We start from the raw sequence: 21,577 nt of genomic DNA on the forward strand, positions 1-21,577 counted from the left end.
TCCACTGATGTACAGTTGTAGCTGAATTGCCATCATGATATTGTTGCTGGCTAAAATCTTGGCCTTCTCTGCCCACCAAAGCTGAATGAAGAATATAGAGATGGAGTTTAGAGAAAATAGAAAGGTGAATTTAATTCTTAGCCTGAGGAGAGGGGAACACTGTAGGCACATGCCTCAGGAACTGTGCCCCGCCCCTTTCCATGGGATTTTCCAGGCAAGAGTACTGGAGTGGGTTGCCATGTCCTTCTCCAGGGGCTCTTCCTGACCCAGGAATCGAACATGGGTCTTCAGCATTGTAGGCAGACACTTTACCATCTGAGCCACCAAAACTCCCCATGGGAGTCTCATTCAGTTAAGTTCAGGTGCTCAGTCGTGTCCGACTCTTTGTGACCCCGAGAATTGCAGCACGCCAGGCCTTCCTGTCCAACACCAACTCCTGGAGTCTACTCAAACTCATATCCATTAAGTCGGTGATATCATTCAGCCATCTCAGCCTCTGCTGTCCCCTTCTCCTCCTGCCCCCAATCCCTCCCAGCATCAGAGTCTTTTCCAATGAGTCAACTCTTCACATGAGGTGGCCAAAGTATTGGAGTTTCAGCTTTAGCATCAGTCCTTCCAATGAACAATCAGGACTGATCTCCATTAGAATGGACTGGTTGGATCTCCTTGCCATCCAAGGGACTCTCAAGAGTCTTCTCCAACACCACAGTTCAAAAGCATCAATTCTTCCATGCTCAGCTTTCTTCACAGTCCAACTCTCATATTCATACATGACCACTGGAAAAACTATAGCCTTGACTAGACAGACCTTTGTTGGCAAAGTAATGTCTCTGCTTTTTAATATGCTATCTAGGTTGCTGATAACTTTCCTTCCAAGAAGTAAGCATCTTTTAATTTCATGGCTGCAATCACCATCTGCAGTGATTTTGGAGCCCCCAAAAATAAAGTCCGACATGGTTTCCACTGTTTCCCCATATATTTCCTATGAAGTGATGGGACCATGAAGTGGTCATGTGAAGATGACCATGTGAAGATCACCATCAAGTGAAGATGCCATGATCTTCGTTTTCTGAATGTTGAGCTTTAAGCCAACTTTTTCACTCTCCTCTTTCATTTTAATCAAGAGGCTTTTTAGTTCCTCTTCACTTTCTGCCATAAGGGTGGTGTCATCTGCATATCTGAGGTTATTGAGATTTCTCCCGGCAATCTTGATTCCAGCTTGTGCTTCTTCCAGCCCAGCGTTTCTCATAATGTTCTCTGCATATAAGTCAAATAAGCAGGGTGACAATATACAGTCTTGATGTACACCTTTTCCTATTTGGAACCAGTCTGTTGTTCCATGTCCAGTTCTAACTGTTGCTTCCTGACCTGCATACAAATTTCTCAAGAGGCAGATCTGGTGGTCTGGTATTCCCATCTTTTTCAGAATCTTCCACAGTTTATTGTGATCCACATAGTCAAAGGCTTTGGCATAGTCAAAAAAGCAGAAATAGATGTTTTTCTGGAACTCTTGCTTTTTCGATGACCCAGCAGATTTTGGCATTTTGGTATCTAGTTCCTCTGCCTTTTCTAAAACCAGCTTTAACATCTTGAAGTTCATGGTTAATTTATTGCTGAAGCCTGGCATGGAGAATTTTGAGCATTACTTTACTAGTGTGTGAGATGAGTGCAATTGTGTGATAGTTTGAGCATTCTTTGGCATTGCCTTTGTTAGGGATTGGAATGAAAACTGACCTTTTCCAGTCCTGTGGCCACTGCTGAGTTTTCCAGATTTGCTGGCATATTGAGTGCAGCACAGCATCATCTTTTAGGATTTGAAATAGCTCAAATGGAATTCCATCACTTCCACTAGCTTTGTTCATAGTGATGCTTCCTAAGGCCCATTTGACTTCACATTCCCGAATATCTGTCTCTAGGTGTGTAATCACACCATTGTGGAAACTAGCATGAAATGGGAGGTGTTACCTACTAATGGAGCACTCTTCATTCCAGAGAAGGTCAGTTTTCCCATCATCACCTGGCACCAGATGATTTCTGGAATAAAGAAATGTGGAGCCTGTAGGACAACCTGATCCTTATTGGCAATCCTGCCCCCTTGAATACAAAAATCCTCACTGCCCCTCAAGGGAGCACACAGTTTTGAGGGTTTTAGCCTACTCTGCCTCCCCAGATTTAATCCAGTGTCTGCTGTATGGAAACTGGTATTTGCTTCAGGATCATAGTTAGAGCTCAAGGCAGATCAGAGTCTCGTTGCTTCCATGTTTGGATTGGCAATATGTATCTTGCTATTCTTGATGAAGTCTCATGTAGATTCTTATCTGATATGAGGAGAAAAATATGTGTCTTGCTTAGTACACTTTTCACTCATATAATATATAGATTTTTAAAGTGATCCCCAAAAGATACATTGCTAAAACTGAGATGCATGTATTTGTGCTCAGCTGTGTCTGATTCTGTGAACCTAAGTACTATAGCCCACCAGCTTCCTCTGCCCATGGGGTTTTCCAGGCAAGAATCCTGGAGTGGGTTGTGATTTCCTTCTCCAAAGTCTTCTCTGACCTGGGATCAAACCTGCATTTCCTTCATCTCCTGCACTGGCATGCAGATTCTTACCACTGGGTCTCCTGGGAAGCCCAAAATTGAGATACCTTCTAAGTAAAAACAACAACAACAACAAAGAAACATGGAATATAGAGCACAAAGATGGATTTACTTGACAATTTCACAGTCTCTGCATATATCATTTGTTTATTTTACAGACTACAATTTTTTTCAAATTTCTTTTTAAATAATTTTTCTACCAAATAGAAGATCAAAAGTAAAATCCTTAATTGCTAGGTAAATATTAAGATTTAAATATGCCTATTTGTTAGCAAGGTCTCTCAAATCAACCCAATTGGCAAACTTCTTTGAAGGAAGTTTGTCTATAATGCAAGTGTCATTTATGCTAGTTCAAGCCAAACTGCTCTTAGGCAAATACACATTAGAATGTATCTATTGAATATTAGAATTTGATAACTGTCTGATAAAACTAAGTATTGATTGAATTTGTTTTCAACTGAGTGGGTCTCATCATTTTATCTTTACATGTTGCATACATGCTAAGTCACTTCAGTCGTGTCTGACTCTTTGCAATCCTATGGACTGTAGCCCACCAAGCTTCTCTGTCCATAGGATACTCTAGCAAGAATACTGGAATGTATTGTCATTTCCTTCTCCAGGGGAACTTCCCTACCCAGGGTTCAAACCTGTGTCTCGTAAGTCTCCGGCATTGCCAAGAAAGTTCCTTTCCACTAGTGCCAACTGGTAAGCCCTAACTTTTCTTTAGTCATAATTAAACTGCTATTAGAATGTACCTATTTGAATGTACCCTGATATCAGGGCTTCCCTGGTGGGTCAGATAGTACAGAGTCTACCTGCAATGAGGGAGACCTAAGTTCAGTCTCTGGGCTGGGAAGATTCCCTGGAGAAGGAAATGACAACCCACTCCAGTACCCTTGCCTGGAAAATCCTGTGGACAGAGGAGCCTTGTAGGCTACAGTCCAAGGGGTCACAAAGAGTCAGCACAACCGAGCAACTTCACTTTCACTAAACTGCTATTCAGTTCAGTTCAGTTCAGTTCAGTTCAGTCGCTCAGTCGTGTCCGACTCTTTGCAACCCCATGAATTGCAGCATGCCAGGCCTCCCTGTCCATCACCAACTCCTGGAGTTCACTCAAACTCATGTCCATTGAGTCGGTGATGCCATCTAGCCATCTCATCCTCTGTCGTCTCCTTCTCTTCCTGCCCCCAATTCCTCCCAGCATCAGAATCTTTTCCAATGAGTCAACTCTTTGCATGAGGTGGCCAAAGTACTGGAGTTTCAGCTTTAGCATCATTCCTTCCAAAGAACACCCAGGACTGATCTCCTTTAGAATGGACTGGTTGGATCTCCTTGCAGTCCAAGGGACTCTCAAGAGTCTTCTCCAACACCACAGTTCAAAAGCATCAATTCTTTGGTGCTCAACTTTCTTCACAGTCCAAATTTTACATCCATACATGACCACTGTAAAAACCATAGCCTTGACTAGACGGACCTTTGTTGGCAAAGTAATGTCTCTGCTTTTTAATATGCTATCTAAGTTGGTAATAACTTTCCTACCAAGGAGTAAGCATCTTTTAATTTCATGGCTGCAGTCACTATCTGCAGTGATTTTGGAGCCCCAAAAATAAAGTCTGACACTGTTTCCACTGTTTCCCCATCTATTTCCCATGAAGTGATGGGACCAGATGCCATGATCTTAGTTTTCTGAATGTTGAGCTTTAAGCCAACTTTTTCACTCTCCTCTTTCACTTTCATCAAGAGGCTTTTTAGTTTCTCTTCACTTTCTTCCATAAGGGTGGTGTCATCTGCATATCTGAGGTTATTGATATTTTTCCCAGCAATCTTGATTACAGTTATTACTGCATCATAAAACTGTTATTGGTTGGGCTTCCCTGATAGCTCAGTTGGTAAAGAATCCACCTGCCATACAGGAGTCCTGGCTTAATTCCTAGGTGGGGAATATCCAGTGGAGAAGGGATAGGCTACCCATTCCAGTATTCTTGGGCTTCCCTTGTGGCTCAGCTGGTAAAGAATCCACCTGTAACGTGGGAGACCTGGGTTCAATCCCTGGGTTGGGAAGATCCCCTAGAGAAGGCAAAGGCTGCCCACTCCAGTATTCTGGCCTGGAGAATTCCATGCACTGTATAGTCCATGGGGGTCACAATGAGTTGGACAGGACTGAGCAAATTTCACTTTCACTTTCAAGCTGTTATTACCTTAAATTGCATTAAAATTGAACTGAACAAGGATGAGCTAGACAGAGCCAGCTAGAAATAAGTAAGTGAGTAAAATTACAGTTGCTTTTCCTCTAAAATGAATTACTCTTTTATTTTTTTTAAATAAATAATTTATTTTGCATTATCATTTCCCAAACTGTTCTACTTTATTTAGATGTATTATCTAAGTCTTATAAAATTCCTTAAACTTTATTATTATCATTATTTATTTACATTCAAGCTGGCCAGCAAGTTTATATGTATGCATGAATATTTTTATATATATAGAATTTGGCTGAATAAATATATACCTTACATTATTTTTTAAATTGGTCATAAAATTTTCCCCATTGGTATGGGGAGGGAGGAGGGAGGAGGGTTCAGGATGGGGAACACGTGTATACCTGTGGTGGATTCATGTTGATATATGGCAAAACCAATACAATATTGCAAAGTTAAAAATAATAATAATAATACCAACAATAGCTAATCAATACCAATTTTTGAAATAATGTAAAATATATTTTCATTCAGTGTAGGTGTGTGTGTATGTGTGTGTGTGTGTATATATATATATATATGGCATTCCCTGTTGGCTCAAATGATAAAGAATCTGCCTCTAATACAGGAGACCCAGGTTCAATCCCCCAGTCAAGAAGATCCCCTGGAGAAGGAAGTGAATATATGTGTACATGGTTCATTATTCTAGATGCCCTTGTTTATGGGAGTAATATGATTGTAGATCCTTAAAACAATTTTCAAGGCTTGAGATAGCCCCATCAATAGATAAAAATTGTCTCCACGTTCTGTAGACAAGAACTATGCCTACAGAGTTTACGCATGTGCTATGGTTACCTTGTTGTTATTGTTGTTAAGTGCTAAATCTTATCTGACTTTTTGTGACCCCATGAACTGCAACCCACCAAACGTCTCTGTCCATGGGATTTCCCATGCAAGAATACCAGAGTAGGTTGCAATTACTCTTTTAAACTTTAAATAAAAAGCAAAATTTGTTTTCATGATATATCTATTCGAAATACTAGTTTCTGTTCTTTCAAATTCACTTAAGGAAAAAAAAATTAACATAATACTGAAGAAAATTTCCAAGGTTTTATAAAGAGTAATAAATATAATATTTATTAGAGTAAATGTAACTTTATTAGAGTAGCCAAAAACTTTCTTATTATTTAAGATATGCCACCTTAAGCTGCCACCCTTCTTGTTTGAGGTTATCAGTGATTGGCTGAAAGAGTGCTGTCCATGGAGAAGAGCGACAGGGAAGGACAGGCAGCCTTAACAGTAGCTGCTTCACTTTATCCTGGTCATTTGGTATTTTAATCTCAAACTCCCTCTAGGAAAACAATAAAAAGGCCAAAATCATCATCATGATTAGTTACAGGTCCATTCCTGTTTCCCACACAAAGTGAATAGCTTACCTTAAATGTGAATCAAATACATCTCTTTTAGATAGGTGTATTTCCTCATTGTTGAGTCATATTCATATTCTTGCCTATGAATTCACCTGAGAATTCAAAGACAGGTTAAAAAGCTTAATTTCCTGGGAAGAAATAAGCAAAATTTAACAAATATTTGAACCAGAAGTAAGTTAGAAATTAATGAGATGTTATATGATGTTAGATTAAGTGCTCTGTAGTAAATACTAGGTTTTCCTTATTGGCAAAAGTTGCAAAGAATCCACCTGCTAATGCAAAAGACTTAGGTGTGATCCCTGGGTCAGGAAGATCCCCTGGAGAAGGAAATGGCAACCCATTCCTGTATTCTCAGCTGGGAAATCCCACTTACAGAGAAGCCTGATGGGCTACAGTCCATGTCATCACAAACTAATCAGACATGACTTAGCAAAGATCTTCATGTAGTCTATCTTTCTAAATAAAAGAAGTTAGAAATTAATATGAATAAATACAATTAACATTGAAATTCATACATCACTTTCATATAAGCTCTTGAAAAATGTACATTTATGACTGATCAATTTATCCTACTGAAGTGGAATATTAACTGCTACATACATTACTACTTTTTGATTCTGTAATCAGTCATTTGCAATGGGCTATTTCAACCAGAGAAATTTGGACCACCCTGGAGGTCAGAGGAAATTGCAGTTGTTTCTGCTTCCCCAGAGCAATTTTAGCAGCCAAGTTGCCACCCAGGGAATGACATTTTTATGTTCCATTAGTGATAAGTGTTATTTCTATACAGCTCATAATCATTTCTCACTCTACTTAGATATGTGCATTTACCTACACTACTCTCTCCTCATACCAATTATTTCCAATAATAAAAACTATGTAGTGCGTCTCAGAAATTCAGGATGGATGAGAAGCTAACAGTGGGCAATGTGAAAGCTGTGAATGAACAGAAATGAACTGTTGTGTAGTTATTGACATATAACTATTGTATAGTTGTATCATCCAGTACCTTTTGTATGGAGAACCTTAGTAGAGAAGACAGTTTCCATTTTCAACACATTTTTGGATCTCATTATTGCCCTGAAAATCAGTTACAAATATAGAATTATCCAAGCTTGTAAATAACAGATTTTTTTTTTCTTCAAGGGTATCTTAAAATACGGATGCATATGGACAGAATAAGACAAATATTTAACTGGAATTTAACTGAAATTTAAATAGGTGCAATTTTTAAGCCCCTATAGTAGTCCAGGCTTTCTGCAGCAGGAATGATCCTTTTGAGTTTATGCAGTAAGAGAACCTTGCATCTATACAACTGTAATTTGGACTTCCACACCTAAAAATATATGAGGCAACTCAGCTCAATATCCTCCGTATTACACTCAGCATTGTTTTCCTCACATACAGCCTTCTTCTCATAACGCTTAACTTGCTAAATGAAAGGGCTACCATCAATCATCCACTTGCCCAAGGCAAGGGTGTTTTGAGCATCTTTTCTCTCATCTCCATTGTCATTCTCTAATCAATTCCTATTGACTCTACCTTATTAAAAATTCACTGACAATGATCAGAAACTATACTAAATACATGTATTATTCCATTCAATTCTTATAACAATTATATGAGGTAGACATTACTGTTAATTTTGTTTTAGATGGAGAAAATGATATATAAAAAAATCTACCTGCAATGCAAGAGACCCAGGTGCAATCCCTGGGTCAGGAAGATCCCCTGGAAAAGAGAATGGCTGCCCACTCCTGTATTCTTACCTGGAGAACTTCATGGACAGAGGAGCCTGGTGGGCTACAGTTCATGGGGTCCACAAACAGTAGAACATGACTGAGCGACCAACACATTCACTTTTCCCATTCAGAAAAGTTAACTACCCCAAAAAAGAAAAGTTAACTCCCAGATCAAATGTCATGTAACTAACAGTGGTGAAGTCTAGATTTCGGCTGAGTCAAACTGACTGGAGATTGCATATACTTTCCTACTAAATATAAAACTTTCAGGATGTGCTGATGAGTTATAAGCAGACAGCTATGGTTCAGAGGGGGTGCAAAGTATCCTTTTAATCTTTGCTTGAACAACTGGACATACTTACTATCTGTGAGGACAGCTGGGAGAGTAAGTACAGGGGCAAGAGATATCAAATGTAAAATTTGACATCTATATTGGAAAATCATATGACATTTGCATATATGAGTCTGATGTTCTTGTAAAGGTTAGGGCAGGAGGTAGATATTTGGCAGCAGAGGACATATATAAATTGTATTTAAAACTATGGACCCGATGAAAACTTTTAGAGCTAATGTAGATGGGAAAAAATTTTTTTTCACTCTTTGTATTTATTCAGTTTCTAAACCAAAACAAGGGCTTCATAATCTTTGTTTAATAAATGAATATATAAATAAAATTCCATTATGTTCCAGGTACTATCCCCATGCTGCTGCTGCTAAGTTGCTTCAGTTGTGTCCAACTATGTGTGACCCCATGAACTGCAACCTACCAGGCTTCTCCGTCCATGGGATTCTCCAGGCAAGAACACTGGAGTGGGTTGCCATTTCCTTCTCCAATGCATGAAAGTGGAAAGTGAAAGTGAACTAGTCCCATATTAGGACATTAAAAAAAGAGCCTAAGGACATTATTATAAAATTCAGGAATCAGAATTATATTTGATTTTTGGCAAGTAACTTAATGACCAATATCATGGTTATGGATCAAAAAGATGAACTCAATGGCCTTTCTAACTTTAAAATTTTAGGAAAAGGAGATTAAAAAATATAAACTATCTAAGGTGAAACAATAAAAATACATTTAATAGCAAACCTAGAAGGCATATTAAAAAGCAGAACCATTACTTTGCCAAAAAAGGTCCATTTAGTCAAAGCTATGGTTTTTCCAGTAGTCATTTATGGATGTGAGAGTTGGACTATAAAGCATGGAAATTTACATTACTATGTATAAAATAGATAGCCAATGGGAGTTTGCTGTATGGCTCAGGAAACTCAAATAGGGGCTCTGTATCAACCTAGAAGGGTGGGATGGGGTGGGAGATGGGAGGGAGGTTCAAAAGGAAAGGGATATATGTATACCTATGGCTGATTCATGTTGAGGTTTGACAGAAAACAACAAAATTCTGTAAAGCAATTATCCTTCAATAAAAAATAAAAAGAAAAAAAAAAAGAAAAAAATAAAGAAAGCTGAGCACCGAAGAAGTGATGCTTTTGAACTGTGGTGTTGGAGAAGACTCTTGAGAGTCCCTTGGACAGCTAGGAGATCAAACCAGTCCATCCTAAAGAAAATCAATCCTGAATATTCATTGGAAGGACTGATGCTAAAGCTGAAACTCCAATACTTTGGTCACCTGATGTGAAGAACTGACTGTTGGAAAAGATCCTGATACTGGCAAGACTGAGGGCAGTAGGAGAAGGGGATGACAGAGGATGAGATGGTTGGATGCCATCACAGACTCAGTGGACATGAATTTGACCAAACTCTGGGAGTTGGTGATGGGCAGGGAAGCCTGGTGTGCTGCGGTCTATGAGGTTACAAAGAGTCAGACATGGCTGAGCAACTGAATTGACTGAATAAATGACACAGTTAAAGGGGGTGAATGTGTCTCAGGTAATATATCAGAGAAGTGATTTTAATTAAAAAAAAACCATAACTTTTGGTTTATATAAAAGACAAGGATTTCAGAAGAGTAAAGGGAGTTTGTTGTTGCACTCTCATGACCTCCAGCTTATCAACCTTATTTCTTGGGATGCATGCCAATAAATAATCTTTTTAATCATTGGAAAGAAACAGTATTATTACAGAGATGTATGTATCCCCCAGTTAAAGTTTTGTGAATTGACAGGCACCACTTTTGCCTCCATGGTTCTTAGATTTATTCTGCAAAACAGTCCTTATGATGATTGGGATCCATCATGGCTAATGACATTGCTATCAATTTCCTTTCTATATTGTTAAGAGAAGAGCAATTTTTCTTGTGTTTACATTACGAGTAACTTTTGTTGATAAAACCCAGCAATTAGTGAGATATGATCATTATTTTTATCTGATAGTGAAGAGTATTTGCCCATTCTTAAAATTAGCTCAAGGAGATCCAACCAGTCCATCCTAAAGGAGATCAGTCCTGAGTCACTGGAAGGACTGATGTTGAAGCTGAAACTCCAATACTTTGGCCACCTGATGCAAAGAGCTGACTCATTTGAAAAGACCCTGATGCTGGGAAAGACTGAGGGCAGGAGAAGAAGGGGATGACAGAGGATGAGACAGTTGGATGGCATCACTGACTCAATGGACATGGGTCTGAGTAGACTCCAGGAGTTGGTGATGGACAGGGAAGCCTGGCATGCTGCAGTTCATGGGGTCACAAAGAGTCAGACAAGACTGAGTGACTGAACTGAACTGAACTGAACTGAACATTAGTTTATATATACATTAGCAGAAATACACGGTTATCAAGAGAAGAAATGTTTTCCCACTCCTGCAAATATCTCTCCCAAACTGGAAATTTCTCACAAAGGATTCAGAAGAAAAGGAAAGAATGGAAGTCATAGCTGTTATTTTCCAGCTATGTTTTTTATCTATTCAGAAATTTTTAAAACATCTCATACTCATAGATAGCATAAACATAGATGAGTACTTATTTAGAAACAACAAAGTGTCAATTCAGAAAGTGCTTACCATGTAACACTTCTGAGAAAGGATCTGTGATAGATCTCTATTCCTTTTATTTGGACTCATATTGGACTAATAATGAGTTTAAATGAGGAAAATTGCACTCAGATATAAAATTTGAGTTCAAATTATTCTCTTTTCCAACACAGCTGCCAAATTCACTACAAATCTATAGTGTATTACTTCTAACAAGGCAATTACTTGTTTAATTTTTTCTTTCAGCATCATCAAGTTGTTAAGTGTGTACAATGATATATATATACTTTTTAATTCTTCTTAGGTGTTATTAGATGATGTGGACCCCAGGGATTTTATTTTAAATTTAGTGCAAGTTGTAAAATAATAAATGGGAGGGGGTGAATAAGCAAAGCTCCAGGATCAGAAATGTATTGAAGATTCCCTTCTACTCTCCTTTGAGCTCTCCAATGACTGTGGGAGTCAGTGATTCACATATATAGCTGGATTATATCATTCTTCATTTAATAATCACAGACAACATTCCTCGAATGGGAACTTGCCAAGCTAGGGAGCAATTAAAACAATTATTTTTTTTAAACAGAGTTCAAAAACTCCACAGATTTTGGAAAACTGAATTTCAATTGCTTTAGTGTTTCAAACTTCTCTTCTTTCAAAACATTCATTTTTCACTTAACAGTAGCAAATGTCATTAATATAATAAAATATTTTTCTGATACAATGTTGTGAGAATGATCTACCAAATAAGAAGATTCATCAGCTTCAATACATATGAAACACCAGATAGCCATACCTCATCTGCTCAGATTTTGGGGGAGTTGTAATACGCAAACAGACGATGTGGAGAAAAAAAAACATACCACACCAAGAAAGACAAAGTCCACTGTAGGATGTACGTTGCTATGAATTAGGTCAAATCTATTTACCTGGTTATATTGATTAAAAGTGCATTTGTTGGTCTAGTTGTTTATGTCATCTGTATATTGTTCTTGATTTAAGCATCAGATCAGATCAGTCGCTCAGTCGTGTCCGACTCTTTGCAACCCCATGATCGCAGCAGGCCAGGCCTCCCTGTCCATCACCAACTTGCAGAATTCACTCAGACTCACGTCCATCGAGTCAGAGATGCCATCCAGCCATCTCATCCTCTGTCATCCCCTTCTCCTCCTGCCCACAATCCCTCCCAGCATCAAAGTCTTTTCCAATGAGTCAACTCTTCGCATGAGGTGGCCAAAGTACTGGAGTTTCAGCTTTAGCATCATTCCTTCCAAAGAAATCCCAGGGCTGATCTCCTTCAGAATGGACTGGTTGGATCTCCTTACAGTCCAGGGGACTCTCAAGAGTCTTCTCCAACACCACAGTTCAAAAGCATCAATTCTTCGGCACTCAGCTTTCTTCACAGTCCAACTCTCACATCCATACATGACCACAGGAAAAACCATAGCCTTGACTAGACGAACCTTTGTTGGCAAAGTAATGTCTCTGCTTTTGAATATGCTATCTAGGTTGATCATAACTTTCCTTCCAAGGAGTAAGTGTCTTTTAATTTCTTGGCTGCAGTCACCATCTGCAGTGATTTTGGAGGCCCCCAAAATAAAGTCTGACACTGTTTCCACTGTTTCCCCATCTATTTGTCATGAAGTGATGGGACCGGATGCCATCTTTGTTTTCTGAATGTTGAGCTTTAAGCCAACTTTTTCACTCTCCACTTTCACTTTCATCAAGAGGCTTTTGAGTTCCTCTTCACTTTCTGCCATAAGGGTGGTGTCATCTGCATATCTGAGGTTATTGATATTTCTTCTGGCAATCTTGATTCCAGCTTGTGTTTCTTCCAGCCCAGCGTTTCTCATGATGTACTCTGCATATAAGTTAAATAAACAGGGTGACAACATAGAGCCATGACGAACTCCTTTTCCTATTTGGAACCAGTCTGTTGTTCCATATCCAGTTCTACCTGTTGCTTCCTGACCGGCATATAGATTTCTCAAAACACAGATCAGGTGGTCTGGTATTCCCATCTCTTTCAGAATTTTCCACAGTTTATTGTGATCCACACAGTCAAAGGCTTTGGCATAGTCAATAAAGCACAAATAGATGCTTTTCTGGAACTCTCTTGCTTTTTCCATGATCCAGCAGATGTTGGCAATTGGATCTCTGGTTCCTTTTCCTTTTCTAAAACCAGCTTGAACACCAGGAAGTTCATGGTTCACATATTGCTGAAGCCTGGCTTGGAGAATTTTGAGCATTATTTTAATAGCGTGTGAGATGAGTGCAATTGTGTGATAGTTTGAGCATTCTTTGGCATTGCCTTTGTTAGGAATTGGAATGAAAACTGACCTTTTCCAGTCCTGTGGCCACTGCTGAGTTTTCCAAATTTGCTGCATATTGAGTGCAGCACTTTCACGGCATCATCTTTCAGGATTTGGAATAGCTCAACTGGAATGCCATCACCTCCACTAGCTGTGTTCATAGTGATGCTTTCTAAGGCCCACTTGACTTCTCATTCCAGGATGTCTGGCTCTAGGTCAGTGATCACACCATCGTGATCTTCTGGGTCGTGAAGATCTTTTTTGTACAGTTCTTCTGTGTATTTTTGCCATCTCTTCTTAATATCTTCTGCTTCTGTTAGGTCCATACCATTGCTGTCCTTTATCGAGCCCATCTTTGCATGAAATGTTCCTTTGGTATCTCTGATTTTCTTGAAGAGATCTCTAGTGTTTCCCATTCTGTTGTTTTCCTCTATTTCTTTGCATTGATCGCTGAAGAAGGCTTTCTTATCTCTTCTTGCTATTCTTTGGAACTCTGCATTCAGATGTTTATATCTTTCCTTTTCTCCTTTGCTTTATGCTTCTCTTCTTTTCACAGCTATTTGTAAGGCCTCCCCAGACAGCCATTTTGCTTTTTTGCATTTCTTTTCCATGGGGATGGTCTTGATCCCTGTCTCCTGTACAATGTCACGAACCTCAGTCCATAGTTCATCAGGCACTCTATCTATCAGATCTAGACCCTTAAATCTATTTCTCACTTCCACTGTATAATCATAAGGGTTTTTATTTAGGTCATACCTGAATGGTCTAGTGGTTTTCCCTACTTTCTTCAATTTCAGTCTGAATTTGGCAATAAGGAGTGCATGGTCTGAGCCACAGTCAGCTCCTGGTCTTGTTTTTGCTGACTGTATAGAGATTCTCCATCTTTGGCTGCAAAGAATATAATCAATCTGATTTCGGTGTTGACCATCTGGTGATGTCCATGTATAGAGTTTTCTTTTGTGTTTTTGGAAGAGGGTGTTTGTTATGACCAGTGCATTTTGTTGGCAAAACTCTATTAGTCTTTGCCCTGCTTCCTTCCATATTCTAAGGCCAAATTTCCCTGTTCCTCCAGGTGTTTCTTGACTTCCTACTTTTGCATTCCAGTCCCCTATAATGAAAAGGACATCTCTTTTGGGTGTTAGTTCTAAACATAATCATCATTAAATTCTAGTATTAAGCATGATGTTTCATGCAATTCCTTCTAGGTTATGGAAACCATTTTTATTCTCATTATGAGATTTTTATCTTACATATTTATTAAAACTATGCCAAATGTTCTATTTTGAATTTTTTGAGATCCTTATTTTTCTTCTTTTTTCTCATTAAGTAATAAAATTCATGAATTCATTTTTCTAACTTTGAAACAACTTTACATTGTTGGTATAAACCAACTTAGCCATGATATTTTATTTTGCTTATATATTACTGAATTCAATTTCTCTTTATAATCCCTTCTATTAACTTTTTTTGAGAATATATATACATCTAATTTTGTTGTTCAGTTATGTCATTGTTGTTGTTCAGTCCCTAAGTCCTTTCTTTTTCTTTGCGACCCCATGGACTACAGCACATCAGGCTTCTCTGCCCTCCACTATCTCTCAGAGTTTGCTCAAATTCATATCCATCAAGTCAGTAACGGAATCTAACCATCTCATTCTCTTCTGCCCTCTTCTCTTTACTGTCAGTTTTTCTCAGCATCTGTGTCTTTTCTAATAAGACACAGATAATAGGACAGTGGAGAAGGAACTGGCAACCCACTCCAGTATTCTTGCCTGGAAAATCCCATGGACAGATGAGCCTAGCAGGCTACTGTCCATGGGGTCTCAAGAGTTGGACACAACTTGGTGACTAAACCACTAAACCACCACCACCACCTTTGCATCAGGTGACCAAAGTACTGGAGCTTCAGCATCAGTCCTTCCAGTGAGTATTCAGGGTTGACTTCCCTTAAGATTGATTGATTGGTTTGATCTCCATGACTAGAGTCTATGGGGTCGCAAAGAGTCAGACTCAACTGAGCACCCCACACAGCCCAATAGGATAAGGAATTATCTTATACTAGCCCCTGAAGAATGGATGGTACTGTCTGCCCATTCTGTCAACTGTCAATATCCATCAGTTTTCTTTGAATATTTAGAGGTGATGTTGAGTAAAACAATGCAAATAAGAGCTATGCATTCTTGGATTTCAGTAATTTATTTGATATTACTAAGAATACATATTCATAATACCTTCAGGGCTATGCATTTGGGCATATGTCTGCTGGTAAAATGTACAAATAGAAAGCTTTATATTTACTTTCCGTGGACAGAAACAAGACAAAAATATGAAATTCAACTCTACACAGAAGGTCAGTTGTGTGCATCTTGTTGTATCGTGGGCTTCAAATGGTTGTTTTGAGTTTAAAAAATGTAGATGAAGAAAAAAAGGAAATAAATACCAAGTGTAATACAAGTTATTCAAGAAAGTTATAATAGAAGTTATTCATATCTTAAATGGGTCAGAACCCAGAAAACAATGTAGTCTTAAAGTAAGTCAAAGTTTGCTATCATATTTCCTAAATGTTTTTTGATACCAAAAATTTTGAGATTCACTAATGATTTAAGGACAGCTTTGTAGAAGAAAGCAAAAGCAGAACATATTAATAAATAAGCACACTGCTAAAGCACATCTTTGATTTCAAATATTTAAGATGATGTTGCATGTTATAATACAGGAAATATACACTTGTCATACAAAAAAATCAGAAATTACTCGTATGCTCAGTCACAAGCATGTAAATAGAAAACACAGAATGCTTAGACATACATTCAGAAAAGACAAAGCATTCCAGTTTAGCGGGAAATTGAATACGTCTAATAAAAAGTCATAAAGATAAAATTCAGGAATCACAGAGTCATGTGACTGAAGAAACAAATAGAGAAAGCAGATGAAAGAATAGAAAAAAATATTCAGGGTTTGTAGAAGAGGAATTTTGTAATCTAGATGCCATGTTCCCAGTTGGTGAGGTAGCCACTAATAAACGCTAGCTGTGTTGCCTTAATAGGGTGCTGACCTATTCAGGGCGCCAAACAAGACATGCAAATGAGCCAAAAAGAGTTGTCCTTTCTCCAATTCTCAGGTCACTTCCTGTGATCATTAGTTTTATGTGTCAACTTGAGTGGCCATGGATTGCCCAGGTTAAACATTATTTCTGGGTGTTGAGAGTATTTCTGGATGAAATAAGCATTTGAATTCGTAGACTCAGAGAAGTAGGAACTGCTCATCCCAGTGTGGGTAGGCATCCTTCAACCCATTGATATGAATACCACAACAGACAGAAGAAGGACGACTTTGCCTTTTTTTCTGCCTTACTGGATGAGCTGAGACATCTGATCTTATCTTCTACCTTTGAGCCAGAATTTACACCATCAGCTCCGTTGGTTCACCGACTTTGGACTCAGATTTCCCCAAGTCTCTAGCCTGCAGACAGCAGTTTGTGGGACTTCTTTGCTTCCATAATTATGTGAACAAATTCCTCATAATAAATCTCCTTTTATATTGGTTCTGTTTCTCTCGAGAACCTAATCCAACTTGGAAGGCACATTGAATGCTTTGTTAATGGTTGCTCCCAGGAGACATACTATTTATAGTCATCATCATGGTCCTTGATAGGAATTGGATTGTCACCAGTTTCCTAGAATTTCATGACCATTGGAAAGGTTGGAAATATTTCCATTTTATTGCCCTCCATAACAGAGGTTCTAAATCTGGGTTCTTTGTCCACCAGTACTGTCTAGAGTTTCCAGTGACATAATCTCTCCCATTTTTGACTATTCCTTGATCTCTGAGATATACATATAGAACCAGGCAAATGATTTGGACCATAAAGAAGGCTGAGCACCTAAGAATTGATGCTTTAGAACTGTGGTGCTGGAGAAGAATCTTCAGAGTTCCTCGGACAGCAAGGAGCTCAAACTGGTCAATCATAAAGGAAATCAACCCTGTATATTCATTGGAAGGACTGATGCTGAAGCTGAGGCTCCAATACTTTGGCTACCTGATGGGAAGAGCTGATTCCTAAGAATAGACCCTGATGCTGGGAAAGACCAAAGGAGGGAGGAGAAGGGGACAACAGAGGATGAGATGGTTTGGTGGCATCACCGACTCAGTGTACATGAATTTGAGCAAACTCCAGGAGATGGTGATGGACAGGGAAGCCTGGCATACTGCAGTCCATGGGGTCTCAGAGTTGGACCTGACTTTGCAACTGAGCAACAACAGTCAGGTTATTCAAGATACAAGGATTTCCCCATATCTAAGTTTCTATTTATCTGCACGAATACTCCTAATTTAGCCTTATCTCAGATGACTATTCTTCTGTTGCTGTCATGAATACCCATATTTGTTTAATGTTCTGGATCCTTTGAATATTAGTCATATCTCCCATCAGTCATAAAACCAAAGTTGTGTTCAGCTTGAGAGATTAGTGAGAGCAAGTGATGGGGGTGCTTTCTTTGTTTCTATTTCATGGAACTCATTTTAAATTATAATTCCGGAGAAAATTATTACCAACATGCACATCTGAACTTTCTGAAAAACTGAGGAGGTGATGAGCAAGTCCTCAAAACTGTTATTGACAGCCTCGATGATAGAAAGTACATCTGATAAAGGATTGTGCCATATGATTGATACGTTTAAAATGTGGCAGTGTACATAGCCTTGTTCTCTTGTTTCCTGACAGAACATACTGGAAGTATTCAATATGGTGGTATAAAATATAAATGAAGTTATTTATTAGGTACTGTAAGTTACACTTTACCTCAAGTCACTAATATAAATGAAATTTATGCTTTGTAGGCTTTCATATATATCAGCAAAGTAAAAATAGCTGGATCATACTTTATCTGTAAATTATGCTAATTTTTTATGAAACCTTAAAATTATCTTGCTCATTGAAAAAATATATTCTAATATATAATTATCTGTATGACATGAAAGAAATGATATAAATGTTAAAATAAATTAATTTAGAAAACATACTACCCAAAGATGTGTATGGTAAAATTAGATTTTGAACTGATCTTTGAAAGCAGTTTTTGTCTCTATCCCACAGCTTTTTAAAAAAATTTTTTTGTGAAAAGTGGAATCCATATAAACAATGCAAATAAGGTTTTTGTCAAGGTCATGGAATAAATTATAGTTTAGAAATGAAACATCAAAATGGATGCATACAATGTTCAATTAAAATCTGTGATACTCATCAAATGACAATTCATCTCAACATATTTATATTCAAATTGAATTGAAACTACTTCCAAATAAGAACTGCCTATTGACTATTGCCGAAGTTTGATGAAAACCAGAACAAAAAATAATTAATAAAATTATACTTGCTGACACTTTTTGTTTTGTTCAGTGGTTGCAGATTCACTTGTACAGAGTTGTAAAATGATATGTTAAACAACTTTAATTTTATAAATATTTGCTATATACCACAATATCAGTTCAGTTCAGTCGCTCAGTCAAGTCCAGCCCTTTGCAACCCCATGGACTGAAGCATGCCAGGCCTCTCTGTCCATTGGCAACTCCCAGAGTTTCTCCAAACTCTGTCGATTGAATTGGTGATGCAATCCAACCATCTCATCCTCTGTTGTCTCCTTCTCCTCCTGCCTTCAATATTTCCCAGCATCAAGATCTTTTCTAATGAGTCAGTTCTTTGCATCAGGTGGCTCAAGTATTGGAGTTTCAGCTTCAGAATCAGTCCTTCAAGTGAACACTCAGAACTGACCTCCTTTAGGATGGACTGGTTGGATCTCCTTGCAGTCCAAGGGACTCTCAAGAGTCTTCTTCAACACCACAGTTCAAAAGCATCAATTCTTCAGCACTCAGCTTTCTTTATAGTCCAACTCTCACATCCATACATGACTACTGGAAAAATCATAGCCTTAACTAGACAAACATTTGTTGGCAAAGTAATGTCTCTGCTTCTTAGTATGCTGTCTAGGTTGGTCATAACTTTTCTTCCAAGGAGTAAGCGTCTTTTAATTTCATGGCTGCAGTCACCATCTGCAGTGATTTTGGAGGCCAAAAATATAAAGTCTGCCACTGTTTCCTCATCTATTTGCTATGAAGTGATGGGACTGGATGCCATGATCTTAGTTTTATGAATGTTGAGTTTTAAGCCAACTTTTTCACTCTCCATTTTCACTTTCATCAAGAGGCTCTTTCGTTCTTCTTCACTTTCTGCCATAAGGGTGGTGTCATCTGCATATCTGAGGTTACTGATATTTCTCCCAGCAATCTTGATTCCAGCTTGTGCTTCATCCAGCCGAGCATTTCTCATGATGTACTCTGCCTATACATTAAATAAGCAGGGTGACAATATACAGCCTTGACACACTCCCTTTCCTATTTGGAACCAGTTGTCTAAAACAATTTATTTCTATTTACAATAGCCAACCTAAGCACAATATATCTGAAATATGTTCCACTGCAAATTTGAGTCAATCAAAGCACAGGAAAAGAAAATTAGAGCTTTTGTGGCATACAGCCATTATGTCTCTAAGTGTAAAAGGCTTGTAGTGTGCCAAACACAGTGCTAGATGGCCAAGAGTTGGTGGTGAATGAGACGTAGTTTCTAGTGTTCAATAGTAGTATATTGTTACAAAAACATCAGCAAATGGAAAAGCCACAGATTGCACTACATGTTAAATTTCATTCAGTAGAGTCAGGCAGTGGAGAATGGATGAATGCAGTAGAGGCTAACCCCATTGAACTCTGTAATTAAATTGCAATATAAAGCCAATGAAAGTCATAACTCATTATGTCTCGTGTATCATAATATTTTTAGTGCCTTCCAGATAATCTGGCTCATGGTAACTCACAGCTGATACTCATGAACTGAATAAATGAATGAGTGATTTATTTTTCTAGAATGGTAAGGAATATCCTTTCTAAGGACATCACTTAAGTATAGACTTGAAGGATGAGGTGGAGTCCCGCTTGAGAAGAAGGAGAAAAATGTTCATAAAAAAGATACAGTAGGTAAAATGGCCAATGGTAGGAAAGACTGCAAATTTGAAAGGCTAGTGTGGCTTGAGTAGGTTTATCAGCGGGGGATATAGCAGAAGTTAAGCTGGAGTGGTTATCAGAGCTTCTTTTATGTATAGTGTTACAGGTCATGGCAAATTTAGGTGTTTGTCAAAGTCATCAAGGGGAATAAATTGCTGTTAAAAAGCTTCTGAAAGTTTTTAATTTATGAGATGGTCCCAGTGAATTATGTTGGATTATACAGCTCACAAGGTCACAAAGAGTCAGACACATGGATTATAAAAGAGAGCCCACTGTAGGCCTTAGGCTACTGTCTACTCCATTCCCTGCTATTACCCACATTTACTGAATATCCTATTTGAATAGCACAAGTTTAGGGTGAGTTTGGATAAATAAATATGGTATTATTTATTTTTTCTAAAAAAATTTTTTTTTGAGTTTGAAATAGTAGGTAGTGGGATGCCAGATAGTAAAGATTTCATTGAAAAATATAAAACCTGTTGAGTCTTGATTTCACATAGTGAGAGATTAAATAGCAACATTTGGGATGACAAAGATTCTCTGAGTATAAATTATACATAAGCAGTTTCATGCAGGAAGAGGATAAGGTTTTCGAAAAAGGTGGGATTTTCATTGAATCAGAGACCATGTGAATATATTTCATAATTCAAGATGACAGTCTGTTGGGGAGAAACAACTGTATCCTAGGGGAGTTAAAAAATACCTTTTACTTTTTTATTTATTTTTTGGCAAGCCATATGGCATGTGGTGTCCTTGTTCCCTGGCCAGAAGTGAGTCTTAACCACTGGACACCAGGGAGGTCTTTGCATTTTAAAAGCTGGTAGATGGTTTAGTCTCCAAGTCGTGTCTTACTCTTACAACCCCATGGACTGTAGCCCATCAGGCTTCTCTGATCCCAGGTTTCTCAGGCAAGGATACTGGAGTGCGCTGCCATTTCCTTCTCATTTTAAAAGAGAAAGATTTTCCACCTCCCTTTCATTCCCAAACACATGGACCAAAGAGGAAGTAAAACCTAGAGAAATGTTAATATATGTTATTATGTGTTAATGTTAAATGTTAAAAATGATATTTATTAAATGGTAATAAACATATTTAATGTATGTTATTAAATGTTAATAAATGTTAATACATTTGGGATATATGGTTACAAAAATGACCCAGTAATTTTTAAAGCTGATTAACTCTTGCCTCATGTAAATGTATCACATTGGTTTGAATAAGATCCATTGGCTTGATTCTTTTGGCATCGTCTTCAGTTTCTTCCATCACCATCATTATCATTAAACTATATTGTGTTTTCTCTAAAAAAAAAAAAAAAAAA

The sequence above is a fragment of the Bubalus bubalis genome, chromosome 11 (genome assembly GCF_019923935.1).
Source record: "Bubalus bubalis isolate 160015118507 breed Murrah chromosome 11, NDDB_SH_1, whole genome shotgun sequence".
NCBI classification, from domain to species: Eukaryota; Metazoa; Chordata; class Mammalia; order Artiodactyla; family Bovidae; genus Bubalus; species Bubalus bubalis.